This window comes from Anser brachyrhynchus (genome assembly GCF_964034855.1).
Source record: "Anser brachyrhynchus genome assembly, chromosome: 1".
Taxonomy (NCBI): Eukaryota; Metazoa; Chordata; class Aves; order Anseriformes; family Anatidae; genus Anser; species Anser brachyrhynchus.
The window spans coordinates 72301849-72309119 of record NC_137694.1 but is presented as its reverse complement, the minus strand read 5'-3'; positions in this window follow the sequence as shown (position 1 = coordinate 72309119).

Genomic DNA, 7271 nt, shown 5'->3' with positions numbered 1-7271 from the left:
CTAAGTCCCTGCAAAGGGTAGTAACTGACCCAGCTGATCACATGCAGGACAGAGGGCTTGACCGCCCACAAGAGGAAAGGAGCTGGACCCTCGTCTCAGCTTGAAGCAGAAAGAGATATCTGCCCCCGACACCCACGGTGCCACCAACCCCCACGGTGTCCCTGGGTAGTAGATCTGAGGCTCTTAGGAAGGATAAGGAAGAGGTTGAGGGTCTGGACAGTAGTCTGAACCTGGGAAGCAACCCTGAGAAGCGTGTCAAGATTGGGGGAAGTACTGAGCATAGGGAGCGGGGCCGGATGGAGCACTGCATCACAACCGGTGCCACAAAAAAAGAGCGGAGAGTCTTAGTGATCGGAGACTGCTTGCTGAGGAGCACTGAGGCTCCCATTTGTCGCCCAGATAATCTATCCAGAGAGGTGTGCTGTCTTCCTGGGGCACGTGTCAGAGATGTTAGGAAGGCTCTGCCACAGCTCATTAAACCGGAGGACTACTATCCTCTTGTTGTCATTCAGGTTGGATCCCGGGAAGCTGCAACTAGAAAAATGAGGAATACTAAAAAGGACTTTCCATCCCTGGGAAGGATGTTGAAGGGATCGGGGGTGCAAGTAGTGTTCTCCTCTGTCCTCTCCTCTGTCCTCCCGCTGGCTGACTGGGACCCAGAAAGAAGGAGGAGAACGGGACAGGTGAATGACTGGCTGAGAGGATGGTGTCTGGACCAAGGATTTGGGTATTTTGGTCTTGGGCAGTCCTTTGAGAAGCCGGGTATGTGGGCTGCTGACCGACTCCAACTCAGCAAGTGGGGCACAATTGTGTTGGGGAGCAAGTTCTCTGGGCTGATTACCAGGGCTTTAAACTAGGTTTGACGGGGGAAGGGAGGGGAGCTAAAAGTGACAGAGAAGGGCTGGGGGAAGTTGTCACTGCTGTCACTGTTGAAGATAGTAGGGAAAAACCTCTGAGTTGTCCCATAGGATTGTCTGAGGGCTCCTCAGCGAAGGTAATGATCCCGATACCCCGTCCAGAATCTTCTTCTTGCATCCCTCCAGGAGTAACAGTGCCTGCTGCTTCCCTAAAGTGCCTGTATACCAATGCGCAGATCATGGGAAATAAACAGGATGAGCTCGAGATCTGTGTTCGGTCACAGGGCCACGATCTCGTTGCGATCGCAGAGACATGGTGGGACAGCTCCCATGACTGGAAAGCTGTCATGGAGGGCTATGTCCTTTTTAGGAAAGACAGGCTGGGGAAGCGAGGGGGTGGGGTTGCCTTTTATGTGAGGGAGCAATTAGAGTGTACCCAGCTCCACGTGGGGGAGGGTGAAGGAGAAGTGGAGAGCTTGTGGGTGAGAATTAAGGGGTGGGCTGGTATGGGGGACACTGTTGTGGGGGGTGTACTACAGGTCACCAGATCAGGAGGAGAAGGTCAATGAGGCCTTCTACAAGCAGCTGGTAGTAGCCTCAAGATCACGGGCGCTGGTTCTCATGGGGGACTTCAATTATCCAGACATCTGTTGGGTAAGCAACTCGGCCAGGCATGTGCAGTCCAAACGGTTCCTTCAATGCATTGAAGACAATTTTCTGACGCAGGTGGTGGAGGAACCAACGAGGCAGGGGGTGCTTCTGGACCTTGTCCTTACCAACAGGGATGGGCTTGTTAGGGATGTGAAGGTTGGGGGCAGCTTGGGATGCAGCGACCATGAGATGGTGGAGTTCAAGATGGAACTTGGTGGAAGAAGTAAGGCTAAAAGCAGGATTGCTACCCTGGACTTGCGGAGAGCCAACTTTGACCTCTTCCGGGACCTGCTTGGGGGTATCTCATGGGCTAGGTTGGTAGAAGGCAAGGGTGCTTGTGAGAGCTGGGCTACATTTAAACAGCACTTCTTCCAAGCTCAGGATTGGTGCATCCCTAAGAGTAGGAAATGGGGGAAGGGGGGCAGGAAACCTGCGTGGATGAGCAAGGAGCTCATCGATAAGATCAAAAGGAAGAGGAAGGTCTATGAAATGTGGAAAAAGGGCCTGTCCTCTTGAGAGGAGTATAGGAGTGTTGTCAGGGCCTGCAGGGACGTGACAAGGAAGGCGAAAACCCACCTAGAGATGAGGCTTGCAAAAGAGATAAAAGACAATAAGGAGGGCTTTTTTAAGTATGTAAACAGTAAAAGGAAGACTAGGGATAATGTGTTTCCCTTGCTGAATTACGGGGGTGTCCTGGTAATGGGAGATGCTGAGAAGGCGGAGATACTGAATGCTTTCTTTGCTTCAGTCTTTGCTTCAAGGACTCCCCCCCTGGAACTCCTCGACCCTGGAGGGAGGAGAAAGGGTCTTAGGAAATGGAGGGCTCCCCCCTGGTTGACGAGAGAGTGGTTCGGGAGCATCTGAGTGGGCTCAACGCACACAGATCCATGGGTCCCGATGGGATGCATCCACGTGTGCTGAGGGAGCTAGCAGAAGTGATTGCCAAACCGCTCTCTATCATCTTTGAAAGGTCCTGGAGAACAGGAGAGGTGCCTGAAGACTGGAGGATAGCCAGTGTCACTCCGGTCTTCAAGAAGGGCAAGAAGGAGGATCCGGGAAACTACAGGCCAGTCAGTCTCACCTCTGTCCCTGGAAAGGTGTTGGAACAGCTTGTTCTGGATGCCATCTCCAAGCAATTGGAAGAGAAGAATGTTATGAGGAGTAGTCAGCATGGATTCACCAAGGGGAAGTCGTGCTTGACCAACCTCGTTGCCTTCTATGATGGCATCACCAGCTGGGTAGATGGGGGGAGAGCAGTGGATGTCATCTACCTTGACTTTAGCAAGGCTTTTGATACTGTCTCCCATGACATCCTGCTAGCAAAGCTGAAAAAGTGTGGGATAGAGGAGTGGGCAGTAAGGTGGGTTGAGAACTGGCTGACTGGCCGAGCTCAGAGGGTGGTGATGGGCGGCACAGAGTCCGGCTGGAGACCTGTGACTAGCAGTGTTCCCAAGGGGTCGGTGCTGGGTCCGGTCTTGTTCAACATCTTCATCGATGACCTTGATGAGGGAATAGTGTCTGCCCTCAGCAAGTACACAGATGACACGAAGCTGGGAGGAGTGGCCGACACACCGTAAGGCTGTGCTGCCATTCAGCGAGACCTGGGCCAGCTGGAGAGCTGGGCAGGAACAAACCAAATGAGGTTTAACAAGAGCAAGTGTAGAGTCCTGCACCTGGGAAGGAACAACCGCATGTATCAGTACAGGCTGGGGGACGACCTGCTGGAGAGGAGCTCCGAGGAGAAGGACCTGGGGGTCCTGGTGGACGACAGGTTGACCATGAGCCAGCACTGTGCCCTGGTGGCCAAGAAGGCGAACAGGATCCTGGCATGCATTAAAAGGAGCATGGCCAACAAGTCAAGGGAGGTGATCCTCCCCTTCTACTCTGCCCTGGTCAGGCCTCACCTGGAGTACTGTGTCCAGTTCTGGGCTCGCCAGTACAAAAAAAGATCTCCTGGAAAGAGTCCAGCGGAGGGTCACAAAGATGATATGGGGCCTGGAACATCTTCCCTATGGGGAAAGGCTGAGAGACCTGGGTGTGTTCAGCCTGGAGAAAAGAAGACCGAGAGGGGATCTCATCAATGTGTACAAATACCTGAGGTGTGGGAGACAGAGGGATTTGGCCAACCTCTTTTCAGGGGTTTGTGGGAATAGGACAAGGGGTAATGGCCACAAGATAGAGCACAGGAAGTTCCGCACCAACATGCGAAAGAACTTCTTCACAGTGAGGGTGACGGAGCACTGGAACAGGCTGCCCAGGGAGGTTGTGGAGTCTCCTTTTCTGGAGATATTCAAGGCCCGTCTGGACACCTACCTGGGCAGCCTGCTCTAAGGAACCTGCTTTGGCAGGGGGGTTGGACCCGATGATCTTTCGAGGTCCCTTCCAACCCCTTTGATTCTGTGATTCTGTAACATAAGAATAGAAGGTAAAAAATTATGCCATTTAACCCATGTGGCACACTCTATGACACTGGTAAATCACTCCAAGATCTGAAGAAAGGCTCATGCCCAAAAGAATCTCTTTTTTTTTTGAAAAACAAAACTACATTTTTGGTCTTGAAAAAGATACTACCTCTCTTCACAAACTTCATCTAACACCTTTCTGAAAGAATATAATTCTCTTCCTACCATCAGCTCACCCCTCTGCAAATAACTGCAAATCTTACCATGGTAGCCCTGTCTGCAAACCATTTGCTTTGTTACTTCCAAGGTGTCATACATGGCTTTGGTGTGATGGTTGGGAATGCTTAGGCAAGGAGTGAAGGTAGCATTTTCTGGGGCCATCTGTTGTGCAACCTGGATGAGATGTGGAAGGAAAAGAGGACTTAGAGATGACTATGTTGCAGACAGGGGCTGACCACACTGAGTGGATAAGACAGACCTCTTTTCTGAAAATCTGTGACAGGAGGCTATCAGTTTCCCAAATTTCCAGAGAAACGCAGGGCCCTTTATTCTGGTAACTCTCTCTTGAGCACTCCTGGACAGGTGAGTCTGCCTTCTCTGAGGTTATTTGCAGCATAAAAAAATACTGTCATGGCATTTCAGTGCAGCTTTTGCACTTTGAGTTCCCCAGGAAAGCAGCAGCAGCAGAATGTAAAGGTATTGTTCTTTCTCCTCTCCTGGTCAATCCCATTGGAGAGTCACTGTCATGATCACAGGGTGGCTGGGTCAGGTTGATTGATACAGCACTTTAAGTGTCTAAGGCTCTAATTATTTCAGGCTTCAGCTGTTGTGGAGAACAGCCAGACTTGTCAGCATCACTGATAAGCACCAGCCTTGGGCAAAGGGGAGTTGAACAGCTTGTTCTTGTCTATCTCTTTCACAAGCTTTGTGGATGGAAGTCCGCAAGGTTGGTAGGAGAGGCTGCTGAAGGAGGGAGTCTTGTGTTGGTGGGACGGCCCTGTTTTGGTGGCAGAACAGAGTCTTGAGGTCCACAGGGCCTGAGTGAAACTTTTTGCTTCTCTATGTGTAAAATAAATTTTAAAGTTAATACGCATGAGTAGGATAATGAGCTTAATGAAGTACATGCAAAACACATATGACTCTAGCACTCAACTCTTCACTCAAATCATACCCCCAGGGAAGGAACAGGTAAGGTTAGGATATAAAAGAGTGATAGGAGTTAGTGTAAGAAAAAGAAGGAAAAAGAAAGCGTTAGGGAAAAAAATAGAGTGAGGAAAACAGTAGAGCTGGGGAGAGACAGAAGAAGAAATTGTAAACCTAGCATAGGCAGTTGACTGGCTGTGCTCCTTCTCCTCCACCTAGACAGGGATGCCTTCTTGGTAAGCTCTGCATCTTCACCCTTTGGTGAGGAATGCCTGGGAGAGCATTTTGCTAGCACTGGTATCATATCTTAGTGCTGTTGCAGTAAGTGTATTTACCAACAGAAACTTCACATCCGTTATGTCTGTCACCTTATTACAACTAACTCAACTTGATGAAACTGTCTCAACAAAAGCCCTTTAGCAGGGCTCTGAAACAGGCAAACATTTGATAACTCCCCTTAAAAGTGACAGCTGTTGCACTGGGAGAAGGGGCAGGTTGCATTAAGCACATCTTTTGACAAAGTCGTTAGATTGTACGTCAGTGACCTGGGTCTTGTGGGATGCTTCACCATAATTTTCGATTTTTATGCAATAAAAACTTCTTGCATCCATTCTGCTTGAGAGTTTACTCTTTTGCCAGGGGCTGCTTGTTATTAATGGGTTTGCTTTTTGGGCTCTGTTTATTTTATTTTCTCCACATGTTGAAATTCCTATGTGGGACTATGGGATTGCTTGCACAAAGATGCCCCACAGTTTCCCCATGCCTGAGTGACACAGCCACCTCCACTTTTCCTTATAAGCTATACAGATAAATCTTTGGCTCATAAAAATTTGTGTATGCTATAAGGGTGGGCCTCTCTACATTGTCAGCAGTAGGTAAAACTACTTTTGTCCTGCAGTGTTCCTGAGTCCTAGGATATTTTCCTAGAACATTTGATCTACTGAATTTTGTATTTTTTGAAAGGAATGGGTGAGAAAGTTTTAGACCTGCAAACAATTCTTTTGTTGCATATATTACTTGAAGTTAGCATACATAGGGAAGGAAGTGAAACCTACTCAGGCATGTATAAATTACAGATGCGCATATATGAGAGATGTTCTGTGGTGTGCTTTGTAAGAAGAGTGCAGGAAAGCACTGGGAAAACATCTACAGGCATGAGCCATGTTTAGCAAGTGGCTCAACGACAGAACCTGACCCTAACCCTGAACCTGACCCTAAGCCTGACCCTGACACTAACACTACCCCTGACCCTTGCCCGAAACCTAACCTGGACCCTGACCTTAACCCTAACCCTGAAAATAACCTTGACCGTAACCCTGACCCCCACACTCTTCCTGACCCTGACCCTAACCCTAACCCTGACCTTAACCCGAACCCTAACCCTACCTGGATACTGACCATAACCTGGACCCGGACACTAACATGCACTCTAACCTGGACCCTAAACTGGACACTAACCCTCACCCTGACCCTTAACCGAAACCTAACCCTAAACCTGACCCTAACCCTGACCCTAACTCTAACCCTAACCCTAAGCTGGACCGTGACCCTAACCCAGACCCGCACCCTTACCCGGACCCTAACCCGGACCCAGAAATTAACCAGACCCTAACCCAGACCCTTAACCAGACCCTAATATTGACACTAACCTTAACCCTAACCCTAACCCTGACCTTAAACCTAATCCTGACCCTAACCGGGACATTAACCTGAACCTAATACTGACCCTAACACTAAACCTGACCCCAACCCTGAACCTGAAACCAACCTTGAACCTAACCCTGACCTTGACCCATAGACAGGTCAGGATTAGGTTCAGGGTTAGTATCCGGTTTGGAGTTAGGGTCTGGGTCCGGGTAAGGGCCTGGGTCCGGGTCCAGGTCCTAAACCTAAACCTGACACCAACCCTGAACCTGAAACCAATCTTGAACCTAACCCTGACCTTGACCCGTAGCCTAACCCTGACCCTAACCCTGACTCTTACCCTGAACCTGACCCCGACCCTAACCCTGACCCTAAGCCTAATCCTAAATCTAACCCTGACCGGACCATGACCCTAACCTGGACACAGACAGTTATCCAAACCCAGAACCTAACCCAGAACCGGACCCTACCCCAGACCTGCACCCTAACCCTGACCATGATACTATCTCTAACCCTTAACCTAAAACAGAACCTAACCCTGACCCCTACCCTAAACCTGACCCTAACCCGGACA